Below are 15,801 nucleotides of genomic sequence, written 5' to 3' on the forward strand. Positions count from 1 at the left end.
TTGGAGAAGAAGGGGGGGTGGTGGTGGATGGGGAGGGAGGGATGGGAAGGGGGGAAGAGGAATAGAAGGAAAATCTTGGAAGAAAACCTGACATTTCTGTCTAAGGTGGAGCATGCTTTGCTGATGCCACACGTGGAGTGTTTCAGAAGTGTCAGTAATAAATACTTCTATCAGAAATCTTCCCATTCTATATCTCTGCATATTATACCCCAAGGAGAGTCATACAAAGACATAGCTGTCAGGGTCTAATTTTGGATCTGAAAACTATGGCGGTTGTCAGGCATCATTTCCCATGTGTGATATTTATCTCCTCTCACAAACAAACTGAGTGCAGAGTTTTTAATTAATTTCCAAGTGTCTCCCATGATAATTTCCCCCCTTAATATATTAATACGATGATTTAAACCTTCATTCAGAGGCAGACTTTTGGTTGGAAATCACTAAAGGCTTAGACAGTGTTTAGTATTATCAATAAGTTACACGTTCGTGGGTTTGCAGGGAATCAATAAAGTTGCCCTTTCCTCATTTTATTTTTAGAGGCATCAGTGGGATTGTATCTCTTTTAAGTATATTAAGGAAATCACGAGTGAGCTGATTTTGTTATTTTTCTTCTTGTGATTGGAGGCAGTTCTTAGGCTGCTCCTCTTATTGCTTGTGCTTAGAGTTACTTTAAGAAAAGTTCTTGATTTGATGATAAGGGAGTGAATTTTCTTCTGTAAAGTATTCCCTTCAGAGAAACTTTTTTTTTTTAAATAAAGGAGCCAGAAATAGACCATGGAAAGGGGCATATCCCTGAAATGTACAAATCAATGGGGGACAGCAAGTATATTCACCTCTTCTTTCCCTGCCCAATCTCTCTCCTAACAGAAAATATGGAATAAAAAGCATAGCATCATAAAAATTCTAAGGACAGGAGTAGGTTGGAGTTATAACGTATGTTTCTTAAATAGCATATTTTTAAAAAGAAATGAAAATAAAATTTATGTCTTCCAAAGGAAGAATTTTATTTATTTATTTTTGACAATGCTTATCTCTTTATTTATTATTATTATACTCTTAGCTAAAAGGTTGCTTCAAATTTCACAAAGATTTTTTTCTCAGTTCACCTTTAAGATATTTGATTACTGGGGTGATAGGGCAGTCCTTGAAGAAATATTTATCTTTCTCTGAAAAGGACATTCAAACACCATTGGAAAATCATGGCAATGAAAGGTAAACTCCTAAAGTCTTATAAGAGGGTTCTAATTATCGGCAATCAAAATATTAAATTCTTGGAAATACACAAAACTCCTTCTTCTTACAGGACTGCAGCTTACATTTGTTACTTTTTTCCGTATGAGGATTTATTGCTTTCCTTCTCTCTCCCAACTCCCAGCATCTGCTGTACAAACGCTTCCCCTAGGTCCCTTAGGAAAATTTAATAACCAAATATCTATCTAGTGAGAAAGGAATTTTTTAAGGTTCAATTGCTCTGTTAATAATTTGTATTTTTTTCCTGTCTTGCAGTTTCTATGTAAGCGCCACAAAAATCAACCTTTTAAACACAGATTGATTCTGACAGTTTTTATTTTACGTGATTTCCAAGAATTGGTATAGAAATGCTTCTTAATTGAAATAGTTCTCCTTTTTGGCTTTTATTTTATTGTCCTTTACTTCTTGACATCTTGTACATTAAATCAGGCTGTTTTAGAGACATGAAATGACAGCTTTTTCAGAGCCCGATTCTGGATCCTGATAGATCTGCACTTCTCAAAGCAGACAGGCTGCTCTCCACAGCCTCCGAGAAGCTTCCTGCGTGATGGGCACATCACCGGGAAACACAACCATAAACTGCAGGTTAATCACCAAGGACCGACTTGTGTCAATTCCCTACTGCCCTGCTCCCCATCTAAGAAGAATAAAGCCAAGAACTATTTTTTTTGTTTGCTGTTTAATTTAACAGAAACTGGGCTCAACTTTAGTTTGAAATTATGTTTCCTCTCCACCACGATGGAAAGGCTACTCACGTAATTTAGTGGTGTGTTGTAAAGAAAAATCAAAGCGTCCTCGCGGAATACTTTCCCCTATTGTATCTTCCTGTGATGAAAGAACACATAAAGTGAATGAGATGTGACACAGGCATGAACAGAGAACCCATTTGTTACACTGAAATTCCGAGAAAAATGCTATTTATATTACTATGGTGTTTTGGAGTTAGAAAAGGGTTATTTGGGGGAAAAATATGTATTTATATCAGAGTCAGTAGGAATAACAATGAGACAGGATGCAAAAATATGATAGCACGGGAAAGAACAGCTCCACAGACCAGACCAGTTCTCCTTCCAGGTAGCAAGCAAACATTTCATAATGGGAACGCTAACAAGATGAGTGTTCTGGATTTGTTTTTCAGTTCCACCTAACTCTTTGTAACTTTACAATGTAAGATTCAGAAATTGGAGCCAATTACCATAATATGTGGTGGTTTGGTGGGAGTGTGTTCTACATCAGACAGTTAAAAGGTTTTATTGCTATTAGGAGCATGTTAATGCCCTTGATAATGTCTCTACTTGCTTTGTAATGTCTCTCGTTGAAGTATAGAATTCTTTTATCTTCTTATTACATTATGCAAAAACTTGAATTGAAAAGATATTTGCAGGAACATTTAAAGTAGTGCATCAATCAGCTTCAAAGAAGAGAAAATGTTCTCGGAATAGCTTATAAAAGGATAACTGTCAGTTTTATTTTGGATGAACAAAGGCGGCAACGTAAAAAGCACTTTATTGTAAAAGCATACTGTGCAATTCAATAAATATGCCATATAAATATAAAAGAGAAGAAAGTTCATAATTGTCTGATGGCTTAAATGTAATTTAAGTAATACTTTTAAAATGCATCTACCAGTGAAGTACTCTTTTTCTTTTGGGTTCCCAGTTCTAGGCTCTAAGCCCCCATCAGGTGATAACTTAACTCTCCCTCTCTCTCTCTTTTCTCTCTGATAACGTAAGGACTTGAATGGATTAGTCATGGTCCTGTTTTTAATAATATATCTCAGAATGATATGGAAAGGAGTTTGTGTGTGTGTGTGTGTGTGTGTGTGTGTGTGTAAAGCATTAGCAAAAATTTTAACAGCCACTTACTGGTGCAAGCTTTTCAAAATGATTTGTTCTTATCTGCACTGTGTTCAGTGTTTCTCATCCTGTGCCATTGCAGCTATAAGACAATTTTTCATTTGAATGTGACTGTATTGTCACTTGAAATAGCATTTCTGAGTGTTTGGTGTTTGTTAGGTAAATTTAGTAGCATTGTAAGGTCTGGACTTTCTCAATCAGGGGTCTTTTTTTACTTTCTATATGATGATCCTTGCACCCTTCCTTATATCTATATCTGTCTATTTATCTACCTACCTACCTACCTACTTACCTATCTAAAATTGTAGAAAGTTGGCTTTTAACTATAAATGTTAACTATATAACCTTATTTTCAAATGTGTTTCCCAGGTAATAAACTTTAGCCTGACAAATCCTGCAGAGATTGCTCTTTTTGACAAGGTTTAAAACTCTACAGTGTGAACTGTCTATTAAAGAAAATGTTCAGATCCAGCACATGGAAAACATATGTAAATATTTAGAATCAGAAAAGAACCATCTACAGAACTCAATTTTTCTATAATTTGTGTTTCTACACGTATCTATGCACATCTAGGCACAGATAGTTAGCTCCCTGCATGTACAAAGCACGTGATAAATATTTGTTGATTAAGGTTAAAATATGAAAAGAAAAATATCCCACCCAGTAAAAATCTGCCTTCTGTTTTGTAACCTGACAAAGGGATGCTAATCTCTTATGAAAATAGGAATATACATTTTTTTCCCAGACTCAGGCCTTGAATGAAGATTCAAAAAAACTTCATTTGAAGTCAGGTAACCAGGCTAATTCACTCCCCCACACTGTTGTAGCTTATAAAATTATATTAATGTTTGTGACATTTCTAAGAAATAATCTCCATTTATTTTAAAACTATAAATATGGCACCTTGTAATAAAAAATCAATTCATAACTTTATTTGTAACATCATTTTGCTAGCAACTTCTTTCTCATCACTATTGTACATGATGCCTAATTCATTAAAATAATGTTCTCATTTCAGTCAGTGGGTTCCATCCAGACTCCATAGGAAACAGTCCTCAGTCTGTTGTTACTCTCTGATATCCCCCATTTTCTCATCCCTTCTTTCTCTCAGCCTGTCTCGGAATGCTCTCATTTTGAAAGTACAAGGAAAATTATCTCATAAAAGAAATTGAATAACAACAGAACTTCTGAGATTTCAAAAACGTAGAATTCTTAAGTTATTGAACTATGGGAAAAGCCGTAATTTATAACCAGCAAGTTAGTATGTTGTACACATCTGTGTACTGTTTCAGAAAATAAAGGTTGTTACTATAGCAACTGCCACATAATATGCAACATACGTTATTTGTGAGATGCCAGGCTTCCTGTTAAACACACACACACACACACACACACACACACAAAACTACCTTCTCATGGCTGCTCACTGATGTTTCAAGGATTTCCACCTTTTCCTTCACTATTGTAGGGGATTCTCATCTTTAATATTGTGTTGTTTTAAATCTTTTTCTTCTTTTAAGTTTCCTGTACTTTTGGAGTTTGTTGGCTAAATTACTAAGTTTGCATAGGACTGCTAGATTTGGTGACTACTACTGAGACATTTTTCTCAGTCTTACTTTGATTTAAAAAAAATTCTAATTAATGTTTTTGATATAGTGATAAATGCACAGGAAGGACACATATAGCACTGTGAATACACAGATGATATACACCTAGTAACATGTCATTTGAGTTGGCCCTTCCAGGGTTTTATAATTCTGTATTGTACAACCCTTCTGGCATTAAAACCTCTTTTTTGAAAAATAAAAATGTCACAAAGTATGCAACTACTTTATGGATATCATATGCCATTTGCAAATGTGTCTATCATACTTAATTTCATTTGAAACAGTTGTTTAGACAGTATGGATCATTTTATGATGAGAAAATTAATTCCTTGTGAAGGGTAGATTTCCAGTCTTTCTTGGTCATGGTGTGTCAGAGAATAAGAAAATTGACAAAAAATTCTGAAATTTCAATTTGGGGAGCGGTCCTTTTAGTTTTCTAGGCAGGATAATGAATCAATAAAAGAAACGAGATAATGATATAAAGTAGAGACTCCCTTTGATGTGGCTGGACAAAGCATCACAATGTCCAACTGTTTGGAAGCAAAAGTCTGAAAACAACCTGACACTAAGAACAATATTTTTTGACTCTTATTGGGTCCACTTTGTGGCTGAGATTTTTGATACATAGATGGTGTCTGATATGTGTGAATTTCTTGGGTATGGTGACTTTTTAGTCCAGATTTCATATATAATTACCATCATTGACATATTTTGTCGTGTTAGAGGTTCATGGGGAGCAGTATCTGAGTTTCCCTTTGCACCAGAGGGGGCACTAGGTACTAGCTCTCCATAGAGACAACTACCTCTGTATCTTCAGAATGGTCTGTGTCATCAAAATACACCACCTCAACCCTGAAAACAAAACATGTCTGGTGAAAATGGCAGAATGAATAATACCTTTCCTTTTTTCAAAAAAACCAAAAACGCCTTGATAGTTTAATCAATAAATATTTATTAAACATCTACCATGTGCCAGGCACAGTTTGGGGGATATAAAGATGAATAAAAGCTTCCTGGTTTCCAGGGTACTTACAGGTCTAGTCAGGGAGAGAAGCGTGCCACACTACCCAGCACGGAGAGGCCCATGCTGGGACCCAGTGCTCCATGGGCCTCGCCAGTCAACAACAATGACTCAACAAGAGAACAATAATGGCTAACATCCACTGAACACTTACTTTTTGACAGATACCTCAGGTGCGTTTGTAATTTAACCCACACAATAGTAGTCTGAGGGTTTTACTGACAAGAAACTGAGGCTGAAAGCGTTGGAGTAACTTATGTGTGGTTATACAGCCGAGTTGGGATTCTCATGCTTGTTCTATACCTGAGCCAATACATCTTGACTACTAGTCCCCATCTGCACGGATAGCATCCTCATAACTGGCTTCCCTGCTGCCACTTTGCCCCTGCAGTCCCTCTCTGTGCAGCTCCCACAGTGGAGAACGTGAATCAGATCACGTGTCTCCCTTGCTTGGACCCTTTCAGGAGCTTTCCATCATGTGTGGAATATAAGCTGACTTCTCTGCCATGGTCTGTAGTACCCTGCAGTTTGCTGCCTCCCGGCACCCCTTAAACTTTAGTTCCTACGGCTTTCACCCAGCTTGTTCACTAGGCTTTAGTCCAGAGATTGGCACACATTGTGTAAAGGGCCAGATATTAAATCTTACAGGTTTTTCAGGCCATTCAGCCTCTGTGGCAACTATTCATTTCTACTATTATAGCACTCAACTCTGCTATTATAGCACGAAAACAGCTAGAGACAACAAATGAGTGTGGACTGTGTTCTAATAAAACTTTATTTACATAAACAGGTAGCCGGCTGGATTTGGCCCCCACACCGTAGTTTGCTGACCCTTGTTTTGGACTTACTATCCTTTTTTTTTTTTTTTTAATTTTTTAATGTTTGTTACTTTTTGAGAGAGAGAGAGAACGAGTCAGGGAGAGATGGAGAGAGAGGGAGACCTAGAATCTGAAACAGGTTCCAGGCTCTGAGCTGTCAGCAACCGAGCCCCATGTGGGGCTCGAACTCAGGAGCAGTGAGATCATGACCTGAGCTAAAGTCAGATGCTTAACCGACTGAGCCACCCAGGCGCCCTCGGACTTACTATCCCTCTCTATGTTCCTCTAATATGCCAAGTCTCCCTATCTTAGGGTCCCACACTCTGTCCCCAGATCTTCCCTGAGCTGCCTCTTCCTGGCTATTAGCCCTCACTGTGATGGAGAGACTTTACTTGGCTGCCATATGTAAGCAGCTCTCTCCACCCAATCTGTACACCATATCATCTATTTTATTGCCTTCATGGCTCTTAAACAGGCAAGATCCCATTAATTTGTTTTCTTGTTATTTGTCTGTGTCCCCTCTCTAAGGTAGCTCTATGTGAGGAGGAATCCTATTTGCCTTGTTCACTGTGGTATTTCCACCGACCAGAGCAGAGCCTGGGGCATAGAATAGATACTTAGTAAATACTTTCAGTTGAAGCACAAGTCTGTCTGAAACCAAAGCTTGTGCTTTTAATGGTGTCTCAGTATTCCCTTTCTGTAAAAATAAAGCCACACCGATGATAATTTGAGGAATTGATCACATTGCACCCTAGAGGACCTCTGCACCCTGGCAAAAGCCCTCCTCCCAAGTATTTTTGGGTGACCCAGAAAATATTTCCATGTGGGTAAGTCTGATGTCTCACCTCGTGGGGTCCACGGAGTCCTGACCCTTCTTATGCTGCCATCCCTGTCTTTGTTGACAGTTGCCGTGTCCACTGGGTGGCTTCACTTGAACCAGGCTCCTCTATCACTTACATTGCTCTGCACTCACCCGACACCTTGGATGTCTTGCAACATCACCTCTGGGTATGACAAAGGCCACACAGTGATGGCCATTGCTCCTGATGGGCACTGCTTCTGTCTCTGCTGAGAATCGACCCCTCTGAGCACAGCTGCCCCTGTCAAGCATTGGAGCCCTCTATTTCCAGTCCCAATAGATGCCACCACTTCAAAGTGCCATGCTGCTTCTGGCCAATGGTGGAGTTGGGAAGAACACCTATTTTTGTTTTCTTTCAACTTAGTGGTTCCAAGTTAGTGCTGCAGGTGCCCTAAGGCCTTATAGGATTTTCAGTTTTTTACTTAACTGTCATCTCTCTTCCTAAGTATAATAGGTGATGCTTATTATATGATGCTTATTGTGTGACAAGCACTGTTGGGGAGCTTTGTATTCATTAACTTGTATAATTCTCATGACAGAACCATGAGGCAGAAGCACTATTATTACCATCTCCCCTGAAGCTAGAGAGGTTAACTGACTCATTCAAGGCAACTAGTATGTAACAGAAGTGAAATTTGAATCCAGACACAGAGCTTTAGAATTCACACTCTCAATCCCAGTCTATATGACCCAGGCATATGTCTGTGGGGGTAGGCTAGGGACAGATACAGGAGACCAACACCACACTACTCCAATTCTCCCTTCCCCTGTCATCCTGGGGCTTGTTACCTACTCAGTTAGCCCTCTCAGTGCCCTATGCACACAATTCCTGCGTGCAAACCATTGTCTTCTAGATCTGTGCAGATGTATCTAACCATAAGCCGAGGGAGAACTGCCCTCCTGATACCCTTGATCAGATAAGTGCTAAAGTAGACGCTTGAAATGTGTCTGTAACACACAAAGGAGAAATCATGAACTCTTTAGGGAAGGAAGTGTAATTTGAGCTGGATTCTGAAAGATGAATATGATTTTGCCATTCAGAGACTTTGGATAAAAGGGTATAACTAGACCGAGTACAGACTGCATGATGTATAAGGGAACAGGTTAAGACATGGTGAGAGGTAAGCTGGGGAAAGGAGAATGGGGTGGATCTTAAAGGGCCTTGATGCATGCTAAGAAATTTGGACGTTATTTTGTAGGCAGGTGTGGGGTGGAAAGACGGGAGAAGTAGCAACAGCTTTAATGCCTGAGTGCTAGAGAAAAGAGCTGTCTAGTGTTCCTGTTGAGTAGAAGGTTTCAATTTATGGTTTAAAGTCTACTTGATCTGCTTGGTCTGTGGACTTTTATAATATTGGTTGAGACAAGATCGTATCTTCATGGTTCTAATGTTAACTGAATACTTACAATGCCTTTATCACAATCAGTTCCATTTTGCTCATTCCTTGTGATAAAGTTTCCTCTCCCTGTGCCTGTTCCCACCCCACCCTCAGCAGAAGTGGGGGTGATTTCTGAGTATTCTATTCTACTAGAATGGCCCTAAGAAGTTCTAGAACTTCTGCTCCAGAGGACCTCAACCATGGGAATGATGTCATACCTGATTGTCTTCAATGGTTTCATCCAAGTTAACCAGTCTTCTGGAGACCTCTGCAGAATCTTCCAGCCTCCTCTGTGAAGGTTATGAAAGCACTGATTCTTAGTCTAAGAAGCTGCCTTCCAAGTACAGTCATCTCTAACAACTTTGGAGACTCTTCAGTTTTTCATGGACACCTAATTAGGCATTTATTTACATTTCATTTTACTTACTCTGATGGCTCCCTTCTAAGTGGTGCACTAATGAAGTTCCTCTGTGACATCACAATGCTCCAACTGATGAAGTTTGTCTTCCCTTTGGGAATCAAATGCCCATTTGAAATTAATGAGTCTCTTGTAACCAAACTACTTTTGAATTTTGTCAACTCTGTCTGTAAGAAATATTTAGACTTGCCTGACTCTTGTCAGAACAGGTATCTTATTTCTTTGGCAAATTTACATAAAACGGTAGGGAGAATAACCCCATCAATCTAATCTATGTGTCCCTTCCACCCCACAAAGTGTAAGGGGTATGGAGAGTGGGAAATGATTTCTAAGGTCACAGAGGAGCAGGATCTAACTTAATGAGCCTTTGAGGAATTAAAAAGAAATGATCAGTCTGAAGAAACATTCACCATCCTTATAATTGGTTCTGTTTTTCCAGGGTCAATCTGGGAACATGAATTTTTCTATTCCCATGATTTTCCAAGTTTTAAAAACAGGGGCACCCTTTTATTTAAAAAAAAAAAAAGGACCATTTTTTTTTGATTCCCATCTATCAGACAGGTAACAGTGGAGTTACAGTGGTCAGAGGGGATAGTGCAGTCCCAAGAGCTTGTCAAATAGTGTCTTTCTCCTTACCCTACAGCTCCTCGCCCCAGCCTCCAACTACTGCAGTGCTCTGAAGAATTTGATGGGAAAAGACCAGCTCTATCCCATCCATTCATTCTAACATTTACTCTAGGAGGTACAGCTCAAATGGAAAACGGTGTAAAGAAACATTTTAAGACTGGTCTGTTTTCTCTTCATAGTGAATTACTCTAGATTTCCCTTGATTACCATTTGAAATGGCATGACTTCTTCAAATTACTACAAAGAACACCAAAATACAGTGGTTCTCAGAAGCATCCGTCTGAAGGTCTTTGTCTTCTTCCAGTCCATTAATTATTCTTATATTACATGTATACTCTTCCCACCAAGAGGAGGAAAAGGGTCCATTTGCTTCAGCTGTAATTATTGCTCTATTTTCAATGTTGGGGGTGGGAGGAGCACTGAATCATATAAAATATATATCCTAGAACCATTTGTAAGTGGAAACCAACTTAGGACTATTTTTAGACTAATTCTAGTCTTTTTGGAGACCTGGAAATATAAAACTTTAAAGTCATCTACATTTAAAATTCAGAAGAAAAAATGAAAAACTTTATAGAAAGACAGTAAATAATGAAAACTAGATTTCTATGCCCCCATTGTCATTTCAGTTGATGAAAGACAGGAGAAGGGAGAGGGCCGGAGGGAAAGCATAAGATGTGGAGTGGCATGGAGCATGGGGAGAGAAGGATGGCTGGCAATTCAGGCACTTTCATTTGCTTCCGCCTCTGGGACTCCACCCAGGGCCTCCTTCATGGGTGGCATCACCCCAATCCTGCCCTGATGTCACCTGCTGAGCTACTAGGAATAACCTGTACCTTGTCTGCAACTTAGCCAACACTCTTTTTAAAAAAATTTTTTTTATTAGTTTTCTTTATTTTTGAGAGGCAGACAGAAACAGAGCGCGTGTAGGGGAGGGGCAGAGAGAGAGGAAAACACAGAATCGGAAACAGGCTGCAGGCTCTGAGCTGTCAGCACAGAGCCCAGTGCTGGCCGAACTCAAGAACTGTGAGATCATGACCTGAGCCGAAGTCTGACGCTCAACCGACTGAGCCACCCAGGCGCCCCTGGCCAACACTCTTCTTAATCCCTGCCTCTCTTGGCTTCTTGTGAGATGCCTTCTGGAAAAATTCCTGAATCTTCCTGAGAGTGCTTGCTCCCAATCTACTCTCTGTGTTCAAGGCAAATCACTATGCTGTAGTGGTTTTACTCTTTTTGAGAAGTGTTTTCCATGAATCCAGGAGAAAAGTAAACATTAAAATAGTTTATTCTTTCTTGAGGTGTTCATTTTCCTTGAAAATTTTTTTGAGAAATGCCCTTTTAATTTAAAAAAAAAATTAAGAATTCAGGGGCACCTGGGTGGCTCAGTCAGTTAAGAGTCCAACTGCAGTTCAGGTCATGATTTTGACACTTGTGAGTTCAAGCCCCATGTTGAGCTCTGTGTTGACAGCTCGGAGCCTGGAGCCTCCTTCAGATTCTGTGTCTCCCTGTCTCTCTGCCTCTCCCCTGCTCATGCTCTCTCTTTCTCAAAAATAAATAAACATTAGTTTTTTTTTAATTAAGAACTCAGCCCTGATAGAGAAGTGATTTTCTAGAATACTGTTTCTTAAACATAAGTCATTTCTATAATTCTTTCATGACTTTGCTATGCCTGCATACCATCTGTGATATTTTTCTCCACATTTTTCTTTAAATCAACTTAATTTTTTTGAATGTTTATTTATTTTTGAGAGAGAGAGAGAGAGAGAGAGAGAGAGACAACGCACGAGCAGGAGAGGTCAGGGGAGAGAGAGGGAGACACAGAATCCAAAGCAGGCTCCAGGCTCCAAGCTGTCAGCAAAGAGCTTGATGTGGGGCTGGAACTCATGAATCATGAGATTATGATTTGAGCTGAAGTCGGGCTCTTAACCGACTTAGCCACCTAGGCACCCCATCTTCAAATCAATTTAAAAGGGAGCAATTCTAAGTAATAAAATTGGTGAAATCAAAAGTATAATGTGATGTTATATTTTTAAAAAAATAGGTAACAATGAAAATATTTGGATATGTGGCAACTAAAATTATCTCCCCAGCAGTAAATGTTCTACCATTTGGGAAATACCATTCATTATGGTAAATGGTCTGCTTCTGGCTTATGACTTTGGATATAAACTTAGGGTTTATGCACCAAGAAGAAAAGAAATGGGAAAGCTATTGGACTAGATTGCCAGGAGCCTACAGGTCCCAGTATAAAATTTATTAAAATCCTAGAATTTTTTTCAATATAAATAAAATATATGTGTAATCAACATAAATAAAATATATATGCATATGTATTTTTCATTTTGTACCCTAGTTTGGAGTGATAAAATTATTCCAAGTCTGGGGCACAGAAGATGATGATGCACCAGAACATCATTTAGGTAATTTGCTTGTTAGTTTCAGCCAGTCATTCCAAGTAGCGGCGCATTGTCCTGAAGGTGGTGTGGTGGCCCTCTCACTGTCCTGTATTTGTTATCCCATAAATAGACAGGGTTTCTGTGATTTAAAAAAAAATCATGCTACTTAACAATACTCTGAATCAACCCGGCGCCTTTGTGGTTTCTCAGGAAAAAGATAAAATAAGGTTATGTTATTACTTTATATTTTCCTTTGCCATAGAATTTCTTTTTCAGTTTCCAGGGCAAATAGAACAAAGGATAGGTTTTTATAATTTGTTTTTTTCCAAGAGTATGTTCTGGTGTCTCATTATTTGGAAGATTGCTATGAAAAGAAGGATCAAAAACATAGAAAAGCATACTTAATTGTGTAATTCATAATAATAGCAATTTTTCCTGTTCATATGTCTTTTTGGATGCATTTTTTTTCCCTGAGAAAGACTGAATGGAATAATTTTCTCCTTTTTCTCTCATTTTTCAAAACTATTGATGCGACACAATGCATGTTCCATAATAATCACGGTTATCATGACTTTGGGGACGCAGGATTTCAAGTGCACATGCTGTACAAAGTATTTTATGAAAATTTTGATTCTCACGTTTGAGGATAATAAAAGGATTCCTTTGCTTCTTAGAAAGAAACCCTGAAAACAAACGAACAGACGGACTCAGTGCACGGACACCTAGCCGAGTCTGCGTCTGGGAAGAATGACATGCCTTCAGCATGAAGTAGCTACAAGAAAAAGACATGTAATTAAGGAGGGGAGAAAATCAGAAACAGGAGCCATTAAAGAGACTGTGATATGAAGAACACATGGTACAGGAGATGTGACCACAGATTTCAGATCTGAGAGCTGAAAGGAAATGAAACTAGTTAAAATTCCACTGCTCATTCACTCCACAAGAGAAATAACATTCCTGTTCGATGCCACTTGCCACTTCTGTTTTAGAAACAATTAAAAGATGCAAATATTTGTGAATTGCTGTGTATGTTGCAATCCTGTTTTGAAAGCAAACAATGCCCTGTACCTTAGGTTCTCACTGCTGGTTATGTTGGGATTCAGGGGTTAAAGCAAACCCTTCAGAATGAGTTCACCACTGCTACTCAGACAAAGGACACAACTCTGAGACTGTGTTCTGTTTGCCTGCAAGCTGTTGACTATGCCAAATGAGCATTTTACAAACCATTCAAATTAAGTTGAAAATTTGTAATTATATTTTCCCTTTTAATTGTAACTTATGCAAATGTTATATTCCAGCTGTAGAAATAATTTTCGCTTCAGACTACAACATCCACATCAAATCTAGCATGTAACACCCCGATACAAGATTCTTCCCAAGCTGTAGTTGCAGATTTAGAAGGCTGGAGTTGGTGCTGTTAGTTATGGCTTCCATTGCTGTTACCCTGCAGTTAAGTATAGATTGCAAAGTGGCAATAGAGAAGAGAGACACCTTTGCTATAATTTGCTGGAGACAATTTATGAATAGAGCACGTAGAAAGAGAATAGAAGGCAAACAAACAAACAGGCACGAAGCCTAAGAAACCTGGATGTTTGGTAAAGTGAATATTGTATCCTTGCTGTAATTGATGAATCTGGCTTGCAGTGCATTAGATACAGGAAGAGGCTGCTTGTGACTCATTTGTTAATTGTCATGCATTTTAAACCATTTAGTGCAAACAGAAATTGAGTATTTTCCATTTTCAATGGAAATTTCACTTGGGGAAATCATGAATACCCTTAAAATTTTTAACCAAGAGTGAAAGAAGCATGGATTGTCTTAAACACACACACACACACACACACACACACACACACACACACACACACGATGACACATGTGTGAGAAATAAAAAAGAAAAATCCCCCCAACTGCAGTATATTCTGATTACTGAAGTGCTTTCTTTACATAAATTTGGCAAAGTTTTCGTATTCTTGCTAGGCAAACATGCGGGACCTTGATTTACTACAATCCAGTTGACCAAATAATTAGCTTTTTGTGTTGAACTGTTCTGGAAGCAATGGGAGAGATGGAAGAAGAAAGTTTACTTCACATCCTTAAATAATTCACCATCTTGTTGATAAACAAGGCACTATAATAAACGACACATGGGTGTTTGTAGAACTAGCAGAGAGCTCAACACTTTATGTCTCAGTGGGGCAAATAGATCTAGTGTGGCCTAGTGATTTGTTCAAGGTCACACCTAATAGTGGTGAAAACATGTTTCAAACTTTGGAGGTCTAACTTCTTTTCCTCCTTTTCTTTCCGTCATTAAGGCATCTGTTAATTGAAAGTTGTACAACTAAAGAATCTATTTGCTAAATATGGGTCCTTCCTATACTTGCCCATAAAATGAACTTCAACTCAGTTAGAAATTGTATAGGTTTTAAAATACTTTCGCAGGTCCTAGATAGAGATTGGAAGCTTTTGTTGATCTCTAATTAGCTCTGATTAGTTAAGATTGATTTTTAAACTGGGAAAATCCAAGATAAAGATCCCATGGCCCTGAAAAGGATGCTGTAAATCCATATGCTTTAGGTCAAAGAGCAAATGATTAAAAGTCCAGATTGATTCTTCTATAAAAGGGCAGCGCAAGGAAATGCTAAAAAAGAATGTCCATGGACAAAAACCCTGGTGGTGTGTGTCATAGCCTGGGAATGCTAATGACCTAAGCCTCATTTATTACTGCTTTTGGCACAGTCTGTTACATAAGCAGCTCGGACAGTGACTATACTCGTGTAGAGCTTAGGGGCCAATGTCTACAAATACAACTGGTGATAGTAGGGCTGCTGCTTTGGTCTGTGTGCCAGGATTTCCTACAGATAAGTATGGCTATGCTTAGTTCTTTATAAACCTATTCATTCATTTAGCAGTTCATGTATTTACTGATTCATTCATCATGAATTTATGGGGCATTTACTATGTGACAGGCAATATTATGTTTAACAGTGGGAATACAGGTTGGCAAAGTAAAAATTAAGTAATTTATTTAATGACTATCTACTAACTACATGTAAGTTAGCAGTCTGATGGACCCAGAAGTTCTTCATTTCCAGTCTCAGCTCTCATCCATAATGTCAGCTGTGCTGCCTATGTCCAAAGCCAGTTAGTGTCCCTAGATCTCTCAGCATCTCTCATCTAGCCAAAATGAATGTAGACCCAAAGATGGAGCCTCTCCCTCCTGTGTATCTTACCAGAAGGGCAATTTTCAAGCGTAACTCACTGAAGGGATCCAGCCTCAGTAGGATTGTGTAGGATCCAGCCTCTGTAGGATTGTGGGTAAAAGCATGGACTTTGGAGGTAGATTGTACGGCTGGCTCCACTAGTCACAAGATGAATGTCCTTACCACATATTTGGTTTTCTCCTCAGTAAAATGAGTGTACTCTGGAAAGTTTGCAGAGAGGATTAAATTTAAATAAATTAATGCGTGACACTTAATAAGGCCTGACAAATGGTGGCTAACGAGTACCATTTTGCTAAAATTTGTTCTTCTCTCAATACTCATTTCCATTTGCAAATGATGTCTCTTGC

General features: G+C 38.7%; 1 protein-coding gene and 1 long non-coding RNA gene across 5 annotated transcripts in view; one reads left to right on the forward strand and one right to left on the reverse strand.

The window, feature by feature from the left end:
* Positions 1-13,249, forward strand: part of RWDD3 (RWD domain containing 3) — a 90,988-nt gene extending 77,739 nt beyond the window's left edge. For 2 of the 4 annotated variants that reach the window (XR_003419993.2, XR_003419995.2), the window contains 2 exons: positions 12,188-12,254; positions 12,905-13,249. The gene's annotated coding sequence lies outside the window, so the exon portion shown is untranslated. The remainder of the gene's footprint in view (positions 1-12,187; positions 12,255-12,904) is intronic. The other 2 variants (XR_003419992.2, XR_003419994.2) reach the window with 1 other exon arrangement.
* On the reverse strand, positions 1,558-9,295 carry LOC113599246 (uncharacterized). Its single transcript, XR_008295067.1, has 3 exons — positions 9,008-9,295; positions 2,007-2,076; positions 1,558-1,791 (listed from the first exon to the last, which is right to left on the reverse strand). It is a non-coding gene; the product is annotated as an uncharacterized LOC113599246 (long non-coding RNA).
* Positions 13,250-15,801: the final 2,552 nt, after the last annotated feature.

This window comes from Acinonyx jubatus, chromosome C1 (genome assembly GCF_027475565.1).
Source record: "Acinonyx jubatus isolate Ajub_Pintada_27869175 chromosome C1, VMU_Ajub_asm_v1.0, whole genome shotgun sequence".
Taxonomy (NCBI): Eukaryota; Metazoa; Chordata; class Mammalia; order Carnivora; family Felidae; genus Acinonyx; species Acinonyx jubatus.